Here is a 20,075-nt window from a genome sequence, read left to right as displayed (position 1 = left end):
CTGATCCGGTTGTTCCTTAGCAATGTGTCGATGCCACCATAATCATCTATAGAATAAAAACTAAACGCGTTAAACTGGCCGGTTTAGACATTCAGACGAGTTTGCAAACAATGGTTATGTAGTTGACGTAACATTTTTAACGACTACACATTACAAAGTGTATACCTATTGTCTTTCATTAGCAGGAAGTAAGTTTAAACTTGTCAATGGTCAGAATTTAAATATACAAGATGAACTTCGGAGACCTGGCTAAGAACTAAAACAAACGTGAATACTGGCCATAATTTTCATGGTTATGAATGTTCCTAAATCAAAACAAACTATTTTTGTATCACAAACATTTTGTCTTTCAAACACCGTTTCGGTACTCCGACCTCCAATCAATATCTTCGGAACGCGACGGCTTATAAAGCTCTCAACAAGCCCAACAAACAACTTTTATTATTTTAGCGTGGCGTTGTTTAACTTGGATAAATTAAAACAATACACAGAGTAAATCCGGTAGAACTACAAGTTATATCGTGTGTTTCCGGTGATCGGAACGAGCGAATTCTGGCCGGATATTGAATATTGATCGCAAACCCTTAACCCTGGATATATTGGCGCTCGTTACCGGCCCACATCGCCGATAAAAGGATACTTCTCCATTATTCAATTATTATAAAAATGTTATAACAATATTTGAAGATCTTTATGATAACTGAGTTGATTTGTGGTTATATTCGTAAGTGAATTAACGTTTTGCGTCCAGTTCGATATTTCCTTGATTTCTTATTATTTTGATGTATTTATATTATACTAGCAGCGTTTTTATAAGTTTCTACTTCAGCAAGGCTTTAAATATCATCTAAATTTAAGCGTAATTACATAAATAATTCCTAGCGATTTATTTCGGGTCATAAAATATTTAAGTGCACAGCTACATATACGTCACAACCCTAACATTCTGAGATACAATCACTCACCCAAAAGAAAGTATAACGCACTCAAAGCACTTGCGCAGGATTATTAATGTTCAACGCCAATAAACAGACGTCATTCATCAAGTATTTAACATCTACATCCATTTCAAAATTTAAAATATTGAAGAAACTAATGATCTGAGACGAAAAGAATTACAAAGCAGTTCTCGTTCAAAGTTACGCGTCACTGACCATCGTAAACTATAAATCATACATCGAAATAAAAGTTACTATTCATATGCTAAACCGCGTACATAATTTGGGTATACATATTTTTTGGATCACGTTCTTCCTGCCTTTGCCGATATCCGATTTCCTGTATTTCTTTGCTTCACCGACGTCTAACGAATGTTGGTTTTTTAGTATTACGATTTCAAACTAATTGCTGTGTCTTAAGAGTCATAATAGGTTATAGTACTTTAAATGCTGGATGTAAAAGGAAAATTGTAGTTAAAAATATTCAAAGTAGGGCTGGTAGTATAAATATTGTTTTGTTTCACACTTTTATATTTACAGGGAAAGCTTTTAACCTAAAAATTACTTTATTAACATACACATAAATTACAAAACCGAAAACCTATTTTACATACAACTTCAAAATCTAGTACGAACGTTCCATAAAACGATTTTATATTACATAATGTTAACGTCATTAGATAGCCCAGATACGGTAAAACACTTAACCCTAAAACGGGCATCAATTTTTGCCGTACCCTCGCCATAGAATTTCCACATCAAAAACATTAACATTTTCCCATCGGCCTAGTTCTTGCAAACTTGGCTATGTCCGCTGAATGGCGCACTATAAACTATTAAAATACATTGGGTACAATACCTAGGCCAGGCCTGCACAAATAACTTATTCATACCCCTGGACGTGACTTGTAACCTAATAATTTAATATGGGACAACTACCCTTCTCGATTTTAACTTGCAACCGTTGTTTTTTCCTATAAATTTTTTATAGTTTTTGTTAGTGGCCATAAAAGAACATGAGCTATCAAAACATTGTTTTGTAATGCTAATATTAACGGCATGTGTTTGGATGTGTAGGCGACATTGTAAAGGGGTTCGTTGGCTTTTAATATCTTTTATTATGCTGTGAATATGTGTTATGTAATTAAACGCATCCATTTCTACGTAAGACATACTTATACAAATTAATTTAACATTCAAATTTAGAATTAATACGATATGAAATAAAGTCTATATTAAAACACAAAGCATTGAGCAATAAAGGCTAAAATGAAAATGATTTGTCAATATATAAACATTTTAATATTCAAACACCAATACACATCTACGTTAATTGATACCAGTAAGTAACTGCAACTTGTAACCGCAAAGCCTAAAACCGCACTCGTCTCGAAAAAGTAAAATATTTATGAATGTAAGAAAGTTTTGAGTGCGAAAGAACTTTTAACGCTTACCATTGAGCGAGGGATTACAAGGAAACCGCGTTAGGTCAACCACCGTTCACCGTGCGATAATGGAACGAAATTCACAAGTTTTCACGCGGTATTAACTCAAATCGCGTTAGTCAAAAAGCCGAGGCCTTGAAAGATAAAATTACGTCCTTATCTTTGCGTTTACGATGGGTTTGATTGATTTTGGTTTTGAGAATAAATCTGGGCCCTTATTCTGTATGATAGTGTAAGCGCGTAACGCGGCCATGTGATGTTATCTTCGAGAAATGTGCGTGGAATGGTATTCTGTAAGCCAAATCTCTATAGTCCTAAACATGATGCGTTGTGTTGCGTGCTTGTTACGCACTGTCAAAATAACGTGTGAGATAGAGAATAAGGGCCCAGTATTTGTAAATTTTAATTTGCGTACAGGAGTATCGTTATCGATAAATGCCTGTCAGCTGTCATCGGTTTTTGTCTTTCGTAGTGAATTTTGGTAAAATAAAGAAAAAAGTAAAATGTAGAGACTATAGAAATGAAGTATACCTAAAACACATTTAACATACATACATACATAACATCACGCATTTTATCCCCGAAGGGGTATGCAGAGGCGCAACTAGGGCACCCACTTTTCGCCAAGTATATTCCGTCCCATGATGTGATAGGGGGCGTGCCTATCGCCATATCGGGCACAAATGATACTGAGCAGAAAAACGCAAATATCACTTTGCCCGACCCGGGATTCGAACCCAGGACCTCAGAGCGCTATTGTACCGGACGTGCAATACAACTACGCCACCGAGGCAGTCACACACACATTTAACAGTAGTTAATATTGTATATTATCAGATAATAATATACATATCCAACACCGATCGCTTTTCGCCTTACATTCGCACCTCACAAAACGTTCCAACTGCTTTTAAAAGGTATATTAAAATCACCGCCGCGAATAAAATTTAATAATATTGTTGTAAAAAGGAAAGAATCGGTTTGTTATTTAGGTTTGATTTTTAGAACGAAATTTTTCCTTTCTAGAGCATATAAAAAACGTCGGGGAAAAATCAAAACGTAACTTTTACGCCTTGACAAGGATATCGACCTCTACGTGGGGACTGTCTTTCACTACGCTCAAAATCATCTATGGAGCGACTTACTTAGCTTGCATTACATACGGATCACCTGTATGGGCCGATAGGGCAACTATCGGTGCTGTGCGCAGGAAACTGCTCCAGAGTCAACGATTGGCGTTGATATTCTTGTGCAAGGCGTATAGAACTGTTAGTACAGAAGCTTTGCCTGTCCTCGCGGGTGTACTCCCTGTCGATTTGGAGGCACAGCGTCGCGCCGCTATGTATTACTCAACCAGAGAGGATATGGATAAAAAGTTTCTTACGTCTCGCGAGCTCTTAAAAATCGATAGACTATTTAAAACGCACACTGATGTACACAACGAGTTATTAAATGAATGGCAATGTAGGTGGGACTCGTCTTCGAAAGGGCGTCATTTATATAAATACTTTCCGTACGTTCGCGATCGCCTAATTAAAACTTGGCTAGAAATAGATTACTGTGTATCGCAATTTCTTACCGGCCATGGTAATTTTAAGGGTAAACTGTTCTCATTTAGGCTGGTTGATTCTCCTGCGTGCCCATGCTCTACACCTGGTTACGAGGTTGAACAATCTGCTCATCACGTACTTTGGGAGTGTGGTCTCTGGCATGAAGAGCGCAACATCATGTTAAACAGTATGCAAATAACATCTGGGGTTGTATACTACATGGACCTTGTTGAGACTAGACGGAATTTCCGTGCTTTCCGGCGTTTTTGCCATGCCTATTGTAATCAAATCTAACAGCTCATGTGATAGGACCCTTTCATTTAATTTTATCCGTGGTGCTTTATAACTAGCTTATCTAGTTGTAAACGTCCCTATCCTTGAGGTTAAATCGCCTCCTTACATCATGATTTTGTCACCCGCATTGCTCTGGAGGGAAGTGGACAATTAATATTTCCAACTCCTCCCTATTTTTTCTATTTGATTAATTTCGTTGCGGGATAATGACATATTAGTTTTCCCTGAGACTCGCCGAGCTTCACTGCTCGGTGTCACAAAATGCGTGCCACTGCTGATCCTGGCTTACAGGAGTTGTAGTGGTGGGTGTGAGGGCGGGAAAGTCTCTATATCCAACACCGAGGCCAACCTAGCTTATTACAAAACCACGTGCCACAAATCCAATTTTCTAATAACTTATTTCCTGACAAACGATTACGTGGTTACATTATGCCACAATTATGAGAACATTCTTGTACCTTTACCAACAATTTCGTAACGTTTATGGGAAGATAATAACGAAAACGACTCGTGGACCGGCTACCTAATACGTTGTTTTAAATTATTAAATCATCTCAACATGTAATTTTTCCTCGTAACTGAATGTTAAAATGTAAAACGCTGGCGGCGATGAGTCATACGATATTTCAAACAGTAATAACTATCGAAAACAAAAATAAAGGAACGTGGACAGGTCGGCAATTAATCGTAATGATTGGAAGCGAAGGTATGGATACAAAAACCACACCTGGTTAATGTGCCTCTGCTTGCACTGTTTGGTCTAAGTATATTTTTTTTAATACAACGTATTAAAGTATACAAATAAACCTATTCCTATAATAATATATCTAATAATATGGAATATCGTTAAATTAGATAATTAAAGAAAAAAACTTATCATTAATCAAAACTTCAACGCCTACTTGACGATTTTGCAATTGCCATTAGTGGATAAAATTCAATCAAGATATACAATATGTGATCAATTTGTTTTTTATAATGCAACGACTTGCTTGTCTTGTTATTGATGTGTATAAAAACTAAATGACGGGTCCATTCGAGGCCCCTCACCCGATGGTGCCACGCCTGCCCTTAAACAGTAGCAATTTCAGCCACCATATTAAATAACAGCACTACACGTTACTGTATTTAATTCCATGGGCTCATAAACCTGTGCTTTTAGATTCAGTCTCATTACCCTTCATAATTACCCTGTCCGTTAAGTTAAATCAATACAAAAAATTACAAAGAATTCATTTATATATTAATTTGCACTTCATATACAAAAAAAAATTATATCGCGGACTTAATGCCGTTTAATGTCTTCCAGTCAACCTTAGGATGGAGCAGAGAATTGTCTATAAGAATTATCGTGTATATGAGATGAACCATTATATTGAAAGGATTTAAATAATTATTTAATTTATTAATTAATTATCAGACGTTGTAAAGTAGGTTTCGCTTGATAAACCAAATAATTACAAAACATTCGATCTTAATTAATTTAGATTAGATTTCTCGATAAGACATTATTTAATCTGGTTAAATGAAACAGTATGTTCATGAATGTCTGATAGTCTTTATGATGACTACGGGAGATCAAAGAGCCGATGTAACTCGACTAATTTGTGGTGATATAAATTTATTCATTACGCTTTAAGGCTTTATTGATGGATAATCCTGCGCCAAACTCTTAATTAGTAAAATCTCGAGCATGCTCGACGCTGCGTTGAAAGAAATGCATTTGTAGGATTTCTTGCTGCCTTACCAAATAAAAATAAAACTGATCTTTTTATAGTACTTATAGGTTATATTTGCGACTGATGTGAACGGCACATAAATAAAATCATTTTTACTTTACACAAGTTTATAAAAGTAAAAAGTTTTACGAACGCCTTAAGGATCGTATATAAAAAAATCCTGTTTATTTATTTATTAATACTCCAGTGATGCATGCATTTAAAAATTATAAATAATAATAATTCTGATACATACGACTATTAAAGGTATGCACAACATTTGCACATAAATAACATGTAGATAAACTGTGTGTGTATGTGGGAAGTCGATAATGGCCAAATCTTTATAAAGATGAGATACTTAACCCTGACTCAACATAATCATTATATTGCTTAACTAAAGCGAAATCCAAAAAACGAATGCAATTTCATTCCAAGTTAATCACAAAGCTAATACAAGCAAGCTAAAAAACAGCATGCCAACAATACAGCTTATTATTCTATAACCAGCATGAAATTACTATTCTCGTTAAGGCAATACCACGAGGAATAATTACTGTAATCGCTGTTGCCACGCGCCGGTAACCACATCCGAAGATGTTTGTATACGGGCATCTTGTCCGTCTGTACGTCATTCAGTCCGTCGGGTAATAGCGCACCGAAAGCATAATAACATAGTTACAAAGTACCCGGTCTTAACTAGAATGCTCTTTGGAAATTGATATTTGAATTGTATGTGGTTGAATGCAAATAAAACTTCGCTATTTAGGTAATAATATACCTATTATCAAGGAGCAATAGTACCTCTGACTTTTCTAAAATTATGTGTGTATTCTTTGTGTTTTATCGCTTTCTTTAACTGTGAAGGAAAATGTCGTGAGGAAGCCTACATACCTGAGAAGTTCTCTATAGGAATTTGGAGGATGTGAAGTCTACTAATACGCACTAGGGCAGCATGGTGGACTTAGGCTTAATCCCTCTCAGTATTAGCGGAGGCTCGTGCCCAGCAGTGGGATAATACATAATACAGAGCTGATATTATTATTATATTACAAACAATTACTATATAATTTATATCGCATCGTGAATAGACATTAAAGTGCGGTAAAGGAATATAGTAATTAGTGTTTACGAATTAAATGCCTTTATATTACACGGCATATAAAAATCACTTTTTTACTATTAATATACTGTCGTATTAATAAATATTTCACAATATTCACAACGTTCCAACAAAGTCTACAACTTTGAAAGGTGTAATAAGTATGAAACAAATTTAAGTTTTGCGTTTAAAGGAAACTTCCCCATAAATAGAATCCAAAGAGCTGGTACCGAAGTTAAAAACACTCGAAGAAAACAAACCTCAAATATTTTGAGTTGGGTACTAACACCGTCAAGTTAACGTATTTGCGTACCGGCACAAGTCAACTCTATAACTAGTTTTCCAATTAAAATTTTAGAGTACGAACCGAGGGTGGAACTTCATTGATAAAGTTAACAAACATTAAAATTTTCTTTAATGAGCTGTGCATTGCGAAATCCACTTAATTTGCCGAACATACAAATCGAATCGTTCGCAAGTGGAACGTCAGCAATGAAATGTTAGCTGCTTCCATTTTATTATTTTTAATGTTAAGGCGATACCTCAAGGTCCATTTTCATACATTTTGTTTCACCTTTAATCTGGGTAACTAAACAAGTATTGGCAAGTAAAGAAATTAAATTCACGTCTAGTTAGTGATTAGTTCTCGCAGTTGAAAGAAAAACGTAAAAATAATTAATAATCATGGATATTTCGGCCTTTAAAATTTAATATGACGAAATTTTCTTTCAACTGCGAGAACTAATCACTAACTAGACGTGAATTTAATTTCTTTACTTGCCAATACTTGTTTAGTTACCCAGATTAAAGGTGAAACAAAATGTATGAAAATGGACCTTGAGGTATCGCCTTAACACGTTTGTTTTCGCGATCAAACATTTCGATGGAAGATCTATCCTGTGTTGCAAATGGAGTCCGATGGATATTACAGCTATTTATATAGTACTTTTGTTCGCGGCTCGATCCGCGTGTAAAAGTTTGTCCGGGATAAAAGTCCCGTTTTAAACTTTTCTCAGCTTTTCTAGCACTCAGGATTAATGTGAAATTCTTCTACTTCTGTCTTCTTCCTATAAGTGAAAAAAAATCGATATTCGTTTAGTAGTTACTGAGATTAGCGTATTCAAACAAACAAACTCTTCGGCTTTATAATTAGTATAGATTAAACCGTGGAAGTAAAAGAAATTTTGTATTCTTCAGCACAACTTGTATTCATTAGGCTGTACTGTCGTCTAGAAAAATTATTTTGCAAATCTTTTTTAAACTGTTGCTTATTTTTTTACTACAATACCACGTGGTGCCCTTTCAACTCAAAACAAGGCGATAATTGAGACTTCTGATAACTAATTTATAATTTATTAATAGCTTTTGCTCAGAACCCCCATGGAATTCGGCATGTACTAGATTAAAGAAATTATAAAATGTCATAGACCTTTCTTCCTATTCAAGCTTTCTGTATACCAAATTTCATCAAAATCGGTACAGTTGTTAAACGTTGAAAGTGCTACATTCAGAATTCAATCCTCAGTAATTATATTAATAAAGATTACTTTTGATAGTCGTGAGCCAGCTTTAAACGACAATCGGCACTCCCTTTGCGTATTATTACGCTAATAACAATTTATGTCTGAGATAACAACGATGTCAACAATACTTCAACTTTGTACATTTACTTAATGAAAGACATCTACATTGTTGATATGAAAGATCCTTTGTTCTTACCGCCATATCAGTCCGAAGATGACAAGATGTATGAATTAATTACCCAGGAAAAGGTTTTTGTGTTTCAATTAGGTAGCTTTATCTATATTTTGAATTAACTTTTGTTATTTTTAATTTCGCCGCCAAAGAACTAATGTTTATTTTTTATGTTGTTAAGTAATGTAAAATGTTGAAACATTGTTAGTTATAGAGGTTATATTTGACTCCATGGGGAGTTGTGACTAAATAAGTCATAAAGTTAAATAGAAGCATGTTATTCGATGTGAATGGCCCGTACAATAAAATACAGTAGTTTTGAGCCCTGGATACGGAATTAAGAACGTGTAGAAACGACAATCCCAAATTTTTTTCGTTGAAAATTGTTTCATAGCGCCAACCGCCCACAGGGGGTTCTATATAATCTAGCTTTTATTTGTTGTTAAATTGCATATTTACGGTTTTTAGATTTTTTTACAGTTGGTGTAAGTATTCGCTTCTTGCTAAATTTTATGGTTCTAGGCCAAAGGGAAGTAAAATAGGTTTTGATTCTTGTGAAATCGTGTAAGCGAGCATACCTTTTGATCATGTTGATTTACAAGTTTCCAAGTTTTCCACAATTTAAAGTTACCGTAGACTCGAATATTTGCTATAGATTTCAACTTGATACCTCTACGCGTTTCTAAGAAACAGGGTCTTGCCAGAAAGACAGACAGACGACGGACAACAAAGTGATCTCATAAGGGTTCCTTTTGGGGTACGGAACCCTAAAAATTATTTAAAGTTGTCTTAATTGCGATTGTATTTTATGCTAGCTGTACCCCTAGCACGAATTTGCGTTATAGTATTGTTAACGTAATGGTTCCGTTTACTTAAATTTTTGTATGGAAATTTTATTAGCGCCCCGCGAATGTAGTTGAAACTAAAATACGATAGCGTGAACGTTGCGCGCATGTAAAGTTTGAATACTCAATCGTGTAACCATAGGCGAGAATGTGTCAAAATGTTAGGAAAATTACAGCGCGTGTCCCTTTTTTGACGGATGCTACAGTCTAACGATAACTGAATACGTTAACTTTCTCGATTCGAATACTATACTAAAGGGCGTAAATTTGTGCTAGGGGTACCGTTTATTGGAGATTCGCTCGTAGTAATAATAATAATATCAGTCCTGTATTATTAACTGTCCCATTGCTGGGCATGGGTATCCTCTACTACTGAGAGGGATTAGGCCTTAGTCCGACGGCTGGCCTAGTGCGGATTGGTAGACTTCACACACAATTAAAATTTCAATAAAGAACTTCTCAGGTATGCAGGTTTCCTCACGATTTTTTCTTTCACCATTAAAGCAAGCGATAATTCACGAATACATATAATTTTAGAAAAGTCAGGGATGTTTGCCCTTGGGATTTGAACCTACAGACATTCGGAAGTCCGTTCCATACCCAACTAGGCTTTCGCCACTCATACACATCAATAAAACTCATCCGAAATCATTGTACCGCGTAAATCGAATCGCATTAAATACTGTTTCTATTTAACGTGACCATTTATTTCATCGTCCATTTAAATTTCCACTAATCATCACTTTAATTATTCCACATGGTACGAATGAAATTCATTAATTTGTGTTAAAGTAGCACTCGTTTGAAGTCGATATACGAGTATACGTGAATTATTATTCCCTATGGATAATACTTGAAATACGATAAAAAAGCTAATTTTATCATCTATTTTAATGCGTACATTTGTAACAGGAGTAAGAAAGTTAACCAAGTGGAAATAATCAAATTCAAATTCAAATAGATATTCGTACATAGATATTTTATAAATTTTATTTCGTCCATTTTGTTGAAAATATTATTTTTAAAACTTATGCAATACTAAAAATATAGTTTTATAACATTCCTGGTCTACTTTTTAGCTACATACATATATACTAATATACCTATCTCAAATATAAATCTAAAAAACGTTTTAATCATCTCAAAAGTCCCAAAAGGAAATGTTAACTACCTTATACGAGACACTGAAAGATTACACAGAACAATAAACTGTTCAATACTTGCTATATACTGAGAGAGCAGTTAGTGCTCCAACCATATTAGTTACAACATTGCATATCGACAGTTGAACGACGAATTGACTTACGCGACATTTTTTTCGACACTAAGTTTCTTACATATACAGGGTCATTTTAATATTGCGTTACTAAATGAAACCACAGACTGGTCTTCACCTTTGCAGACATCATGCCAAAAATCATCCATTAATAACGAAAATTTTCACGAAAAATCCTGTTTTTAGTTTTTTTGATTTTTTGATCATTTTGTAGTTTAGTGCGAATATGGCGTGTGCGTGGGTGTATTTCTGACTGAAAGTATGATATTGCCACTACAAATTCTCTTAGAGTAGTAGTAGTGGCTTTAGGGCGCGTAATATTAAAATCACTTTTTATTAATATTTATTTTGTTCGAAACTTACACTTTTTTATTTTACATCTTCGGGTCAAGTAACTTATTATAAGGTGTCATTTCGAAGTAGATAAGTATGTGGTTTCATTTAGTAACGCGATGTCAAAATGACCCTGTATATTGAAAGCAGCACGCTTTTCTATGCTTGCTAGCCAAGTTAAAATTTTCCGAAAAAAAATACGCTTCAGTCAATAAGCGTCTCAACCGGCGATATGATACAAATTAAATCAGTTCTTAAACATGCGGCTTGTATACAAATTTTGCATACATAGCTACTCAAAGTGGAAATTCCTGGCATGTTTCATTGGACACACGCTCACTGACCGGTAATCTAATGTCGACATGAAAAACATTCGATAAATAAAATAGAGGTCCGCATGACCTTCCCTTATAAGTTTTATAATGTTCACTCATCCATTCATGAGCCTTGAGCTTGGATCTAAACGACCTTTAAGATTAATATTGTTTTAAAGGGCCTATTGTCGTAGTACGGTTGGAGCGGGTTTCATTTTGGGTCATGTCTTTAATTTTTCTTTTCATAATTTCCTTTTTTGAATATGTGTTTTTGTGTTATATATGTATTGAATGTGTGGCGTAAGGGAACATATTCGGAAAGCCAACCCAGCACAACATAGAAGTACTTATATTCATAAATGCGACATGCAAATCGTTTTGATGGTAATTAGATTCTACATGAATTCTACATAAAGGGCAGCAGGAATCGGATTATAATATGAACCTTTCGCCACTGGAGTGTAATTGTGTTTCTAACCGCGAACGTTTGCTACGAGGCGTAGTATCCAAAAAGCTGAAAGTTGCTAACCCGCGGTACAAGACATTTGCCTTGATACAGGATTAAAACCGTGAATTAATTGGCTTTAATTATATAGATTTTTTCTTAGTATTATATCACTACATAGTATAAAACAAAGTAGCTTTCTCTGTCCCTACCTTTGTATGCTTAAATCTTTAAAACTACGCAACGGATTTTGATGCGGTTTTTTTAATAGATAGAGTGATTCAAGAGGAAGGTTTATATGTATAATAACATCCATTAAATAGTGGAGAAATATTGCACCCGTGCGAAGCCGGAGCGGGTCGCTAGTCTATATATAAAAACAGAAAACTGTGTAATAATTGTCTTTAAATATTTAGAAATTTTCTTAGGAATATATCTATATATAAAAATATAAAATTTATTTCAAAATCGATGACGCAACCTGCCTTCCAAGTCAGATAAACCGTTCGACCTGCGGTAGGTAAAATTCAGCTTGCAAATGGATTGAGATTTCTCTGAATGGAAATTTAAATCTCGAAATGGGAATCTGAAATCCTAGTATTTCGTAATCCACTAACATGGAATTCTATTTTAATACCATCGTTTTGTTTAAATACATGTAACTATTTTGATAATAGCAATACACTACAACAATAGGGGGAAAAGACTCCAAGCTCTTTTATTATATTATTAAGTATAAAATATAGTTTGAACAAATTACTGTTTCACTTTTTTTTGTTTTCGCAGAGAATGTGCACTACTTCACGTACCTTAAGTATACGTATCGGAAGAAAAAAAATAACTTTAATACACAATTCACAGATCAGAGATAAATCTATTTTTCATAAACAAACACATGCGTGTCTAGCGACGGAAAACGAACCTTCGACCTCATAGTTCTAGGGTAGGTGCTATTCACGGTTGCGATCTTCATAAGTTTCATCGTGAGTAAAATAATAATATACATATAAATAAGTAACATAGCCAAAAATGTTTTAGAATAGTTGAAAAATTTGCAAATTTTAATTATATTTTTAATCTCAGTTTCTTTTGATAATATTACTGAGCTCTTTTTTGCACTGTAATGTACTTACATACAATTTAAAGGTATAAATATTTTTAAGTTCACACCGTGTTATGTAGGTCACTGAAGTTGATAAGGGTGATAAATTCTATAATTACATTTTGCGCATTTTACTGATACGCTGCGACAAAAGTTAACGAAATATTTTTTGTTTAAAATTTATTTACACAATGATTATGAATATTTCTTATGCTTATGCGAATGTTAGACATTGAAATAAAACTATTGTACGGATTTTATCGCGATACATTATATTATAATTATTCTCCCGACATATCCTTCCTAGTGACGAAGGAGGCATTATTTTTCATTATTACTTCATTATTTCCTCACCAGTTTAAACTATTTTATTTATTTTGATTTTTTTATTTTCGGAAAACTTACAGCTAGATTAAACAATATTAGAGGTAGTAGAAGTACATAAATATTAGAAGGCCATTTAAAAGCTTTCACAAATAGAATATAGTACAAGAGTTACGAGGTCGATGGAACAAATATACACTTATTAAAATATAAACATTAGAAAATATCATAAAGTAATTTATAGGGCCTGATTTGCCAATCATCAGAGAAAATTTACCTATCAAATAAATTAATATAATACAGTTTAACTACTATTATCGTGTCCTTAAACTAAACCCAAAATATACCGAATTTATGCAACCTATAAAATGTCTATACGTCTGTTAATATAGGACCTTCTTCCGAAGTTGATCTGTACACTTCATACTGCAAACACCAGGTTTTATTTACGATTTACAGACGTTTATGTTCGCTCACTGATGTATCGCATTTGGCCAATTTACTGGGCCAGTTTCGAAATACTATTTTATTATGAAAAACTTTGGATAAGTATTCGTGAGCTTTTCCGACTGGACGATTTATTCTAACACGCTTGCGTTTGTCAAGTAATGTGAGGCTTTCGATCGTAATTATGAAATAAAAAGTATTTCAGTTATTAACTTTATTAATTTGAAAAACAATAATTTAACCTAAAGATACCATTAAAGTATTTAATTATAAACAATATTCACTAAGACATATTGAGTAAGTTTAGGGTCTAGTTGTTAATCTCATAAACCGTAAACAAACATAAAAGCCGTAGCATAGTAATTAAAGAGCGACATTTAAAGGTCGATGTAAAACAAAGGTAAAACAAAATGTCAACACTTAAGTTGTTTCTAAACTCAATAATATCCCACAGCTGGGAATGGATCTCCTCTACTACCAAGACTTAATGCTTTTGAAAAATAGTAAACTAAAGTAGGGAATAACTTGATAATTTTCTCGATTCTTCGATTAGAGATGAAATAGAGATAGAAGCTACTATACTTTCCACAAGTACGATAAAGTCGAAAATAAATTGATAAGACATGAAAAGACGCTTCGTTATCAATAAGGCCATAATTCACTAATATTTGATATCGGAAATGTTTATAGGAATAATAAATTGTCGTTAACCCTGTATCGTGAATGTTATCTTGCATTATGTTGGGAAATTTATAATAACAAGCAATTTATCTCGTCAAGTACTGATTTCGATGTAATAAGCTTTCATAAAAATAATATCATTGAAATATTCCTTATTCGATTTTCAAATAAATTGTCGGAATAATTTATTGAAATGAAAGTATTGTTTATTTACAACCTTAAAGATTTTTAATAAATATAATCCAATTCAAAATTATCTATTCTAATCGAGATAATGTAGCAATGTTAAAATGTAAGTTCGTAAAGTTTTCAATACGTAGATTTTAAATTAAATCTAGATTTTAAGTAATAAAAAATATAAGGAGAATTTTCGTGCGATAAAATAATCAAAGTGCAATTAAAAACGTACCTTATATTCTCATGAACTTAAAGTTTTAATAGTTCGCACACGCAAAGTAGGAATGGAAATGTCACTAAGCGGCAAAGTTCACAGGGACTCACTGAGCACGTAATAATCCAGTTCGAGGCACACAACACACCAGTAATACTGTATTAATTAATTTCAATTTATGTTAATTACGGGATCGAGAGCGAGCGTGGGAGCAGGGGATGACGTAAACGCGTGCGCCCTGTTCGCGCGCCAAGCGTTGACTGCCAGCCAAAGTGCCGGCCGGCGGGTAGTAAGCATTTCTAAATACGCTCTAGCTACCCCCCGAGCCGATTGCCGCGCACCCTACGGGCGCAACGCTTGTGCCATGCAATTTTCTATAAATTTTCGCATAAGCTCCGAAGCCGAGCTGTCAAAAGCTGTTTTTGCCGCAACCCGCCCCAAAACTACATGCGCGCATATGCTTTAATTGAATTACTTTTGATGCGAAATTTTTACGTGCGCTTAGATTGTGTTTGGCGGTTTTTTCATGTTTACGTTAGTTTATGTTGATGTTAGTTTATAATCTGCAGCACAGATACAATGTTATAATAGTAACTTCGTTGAGAAAATGTTAATTGCTGTTTTGAGTTGATTCAATAAAATATGAAATATTTTTTATAATCTGTTCAAATAGTGGCTAAAAAAATTTATTGGTCGTGACGTTGAGTTCCACATTTGATACCAATCTTGATGCTTTCTGGTCCAGCATACCAATTAAAACCAATAATATTCAGCTCTTTAATTAACCCCGTTTATTCATAAAAACATAATATAAAAAATAAAGTTATAAATATTTTATCTGCACTTCCTTTAATATATCAAACGGTTAATAAACATCGGTGCATCAATACATGTTAGGGTAGCAAATGTTCCTCCCACATAGGCTTTAATTGCCATGAATAATATGTAATCAAGTGTTATTCCAGAGGTTATAAATCGGTCTAAATATTACGTTTGCTACAGCCTGCAGCTATGCGCTTGTTTTTTGTTCGTACAATTACATGGTTTCATAGTAGCTGGGAGTTCGTCTATAGCTTTTAAACTGAGTACCCAAAAGGAGAATTTTTCGAGTATATAATATATGTAGGTACGTATATACATTTCTTTGGCACATTCCATCGCCTAAACGGTTTGATAGAGTATGACATAATATTACATCGGTATCGTTACTTATAATTATTGGACTTGGAAGTGACAAAGGGTATACCCTTTATTATTTTATATATATATTTTATTATATATATATATACTATTCAATAGAGCGCATGTGTATCTAAAAAGACATCTCTTTTTGCTGTTTTTATGACCTCTCGATATTATTTTTTTTTTCACAGACACAATGGCGCCTTTTATCCCCAAAGGAGTAGGCAGAAATGCCACTGTAGCAATTTCCGCCAAGCGCATTCCGTCCCATGATGTGAGCTAGAGAGCTCATCGCCATATCTGGCAAAAATTCCAGACAACGTGATGGTACTTAATAAAAAAAAGCTATATTACTTTGCCCGATCCGGGGATTGAATCCATGACCTCAGCACTGTAATTGCACCACAATATAACGCTACCGAGTTTTTTTTTTAATTATCACAATACGCATATCTCATATCGCATGATAGTTTTGTAATAACGAAGCTTGTAACACTATATTAATATTTTTCTACAGACTACAAAAAGCTTATTGACTAAAAAGTTTTAAATAAAGTAATTTTCTTAAAAGTTACATGACTTTGTAGAATAAATTTACAAGATTCAAAATTAAAAATGAGTTCTGTAATCTCCAGGGATTCTATATACAAACATCAAATTGCAAGTAGGGAAAACCCAACATTGAATTAGCCAAAATTTTGCTCACTACAAATTTTAATTTATGTAACTAAATATAAGGATCGGTTTAGCTAAAGTTAAAGAAAATAGCTCAAATTCAGCTTATCAATTTATTGTATGTTGACTCTACGTTTTATCAAAGCTTTTGCACGTTATGTTAATTCTAATTATACAGTGTCACGCATGCATAATAAATAACTCTGAACTTTTTATAACAACTTAATTATAGACTTAAGTGTGACTCAAATGACTATGTTAATATCTATTGTATGACGTTACTTCCAATTATAGAATAGAGTAGGAAATTAATAATTAATTTTTATTGTTTTTGCGGATTTTATCTTAGTTTTTATATAAAAATTTTCTTTCGACGTTTCGAAGACTTTGCAGTCGTTGTCGTTGTGGTGATGATGAGTCCGCCGCGTTTATATTTTATATTAATTATATCCGCCCGGATAGTTTAGGCGCTATCCGGGCGAATATAAAATATGATATTGTACACCATGTACAATATATGGGTTTTAAACCCGCCATAGTGGCCTACATACGTGTGTCGAGTTCCGGGATCAGCCTGTGTATTTCCTGTTCCAACAGCCGGCATGATTGTGTCGACTGCAGAGCGATAATCATCTCTCGTCAGTCGACACTCTATTGGACCCCACTCTACGTACCACCAGCTGCAGTGAAGTCATTTATTCGTGCACGTATAAAAAAATTAATAAAAAGACTTGGTCACTTAACTGGTGTTAAACGCCAAAGAGCATAAACAGTAATAAGCAAAGTAACATCCAGTGTATTGCAATATAAAGCTGTGTATGACACTGCATATCTCACTATAACGCTGTTAAACCTCTGTGCCCACTAATTAATTGTAGAACCTTTCTTACCGAAACAATAGATCTTGTACACTGTTGTTTGACGCCAAATGTAGCCAACGCGGTGTTATCTACACAGATGGATTGTATATGAAATAACAGTGATATTAATAAGTGAATGAAATCTAAATTGTTTTTGTTACATAATAACAAAGAAATTCAAGATGGCGGATACTCTTCTAAATTCTAACATGGATCTGTCCTTTGTACCTAAGGGTACGGCCAGATATTAGTTTTTAAGCCAATGGCCTCAAAACAAATAAATTCAAAATGTCGGAATATGTCTATTCTATTGTAGGAATATAATCGACCTATCCTATCAACAGTTGAAAGGCTAATTGACTTAACCGACATTTTTTGCGACACTATAAGTTTCATACATATTTAAAGCAGCACTTATTTCTACATAATGTTTTTTTAAAATACTTAAAATTTTCGAAAAAAATCGTGTCGTTTAAGTCAATTACCTTTCAACCGACATATTATTGTCCAGTGTAAAATATTTGTACGGGACTTGATTAACAATTTTCGGAAGACTGACCTCATACAATTTCTATGAACCGATACCACAGCTATACACATGGCTTGGCTCCAACCCCAAACCGTTTGATTTATTTGGTTAAATTGGTTAACATTTCAGAGTAAACAAATTCGATTTTATGTTTAGGTTATCATTTCATAGAAATAGGTAATGACTAGTTTGGAATTGCAGTCTAAAATATGTATTATGATTTAAAAATTATTTATTGTATAGACCTACGTATAGACTCAATTTTTGTCCTGGAAGTGGTAGCTAGAGACACAACTACGGTGTGCACGATTCGCTGAGCATTGTAATAGGGGGCGAGCTTATCGCCATGTCTGTTACAAATTGATCTCAGATAACTTGTGCGAATTATGTCTAAATCAAAACACATTTTTGATAAAAAAAATTGTATTATTCTCCATAAATATTTCTGATGTAAAGATAAAAAAAAAAAAAATTCTTACATAAAATTCATTGCCGACAGCTCAAAAATGTTTGATTTAGTTTTGAGGCTGTATAATAATTCAATTTCACATTTGAGTATGAACTCAAGTAGATACTTGATGTTACTTGATTAAGTTATAATTCAAGAGCTCGCTCTCAACTGATTGGACGTTGTTTAATAAACAAATCAGTTGTCAAAATTCGTCGTATGCTGTAACTTAAGATATCATTTGAGGCGTTGTTGATGTGTTTAATAAATATTGACAATCTTAAGATACCATTTTTAATTTGACAGCGTCTCGGGTGGTATCGCACTCCAGAACTAGTGAATTTCAATTATTAATACCGGCTTTGGTTTCTAAATATTCTTAGCAAAGATAATACTGTCTGTTATACTATGTAATGCTATTCGAAATATATCATTTATTTTTTCAGTCTTTTCTACCTTTAATTATTTATTATTTTTCAAACCTAGTGTCGAATATTTTTAATATTAAAAATTGTTTTTAGATATAAAGTACTAAACCTTTAGATAGATCAGCTTAAAATAGTTAACATTGCTGCGGCTTTCAACTAGATAAGGTCGTGGCAAAACCCATTAAAACAAAAAACAATTTTGCTCTTAGGAAATGTATCCTTAAGATTTAGAGTGCTAGTATTATTCATAACTACGAAAGTTCCAACGTTACTTAAAGCTACCACAGGATGGCAAGACGGTGGTATACAGGTATAGAGTTCATCTTGATAGGTTGGTAATTACTTCTAATGTGTCTTCTTCTGCTATCAAGAAGCATTGTTCTGTTCCGAAATCGGAACATAGCAGTGCACATCTCATTTGAAGAACATTATGTACAGTCAGCCACAAAAGCAGCTAAACAAACTCAAAATTTAAAATCGCTTTTAAAATTTTGTGTCCTTATCAACAATATTTTTTTCTTAAGTAGTCAAAGAATTAACTTTAAGGTAAAAAAAAAACTAATATGTATCTCGATTGAAGTTAGTTAATGTGTAAAATCGTTTTGAAGTTTTGGAATTGTTCAGTTACTTTTAAGGCTGACTGCATGTGCATTTAGTTTAATAATTGAGTGTTAAGAAAATCAATTTTTTCTGGGTGTTGAACACACTTTTCATTCATATGACGTTTAACATTGTGTGCAATGAGATGCTTCATCGTAGCATTATTCAGTCCTATAAAATATAACAATTTAAACTTTATATAATATCTAAAGATATCTCCCAAATATGAAATTACAATACGAATACTGGCTATATAAGTATAAACATTTAAGAGCAAATATATTTATGATCAAAATTTAATAACTATCAAAATTTATGTGTGGATCTGTAATAGGTTTACGCAAATTAAATAGATTAAGGACTATTGAAATTCCGGATATAAATTTACTAGATTATGCCCGCAGTTCCGCCTGCATGGCACACATTTCCCGAATGGAAATCCCACTCAGTATA

General features: G+C 33.7%; 1 protein-coding gene across 1 annotated transcript in view; it reads right to left on the bottom strand.

The window, feature by feature from the left end:
• The window catches only part of LOC115441696 (protein artichoke), an 80,436-nt gene extending 65,256 nt beyond the window's left edge, over positions 1-15,180 (bottom strand). The window contains 1 exon segment of the mRNA XM_030166587.2: positions 14,919-15,180. The gene's annotated coding sequence lies outside the window, so the exon portion shown is untranslated.
• Positions 15,181-20,075: the final 4,895 nt, after the last annotated feature.

Source organism: Manduca sexta, chromosome 25, assembly GCF_014839805.1.
Source record: "Manduca sexta isolate Smith_Timp_Sample1 chromosome 25, JHU_Msex_v1.0, whole genome shotgun sequence".
Classification (NCBI taxonomy): Eukaryota; Metazoa; Arthropoda; class Insecta; order Lepidoptera; family Sphingidae; genus Manduca; species Manduca sexta.
Note: the sequence above shows the minus strand (reverse complement) of the source record. Positions and strands in the feature narration are given on the sequence as shown.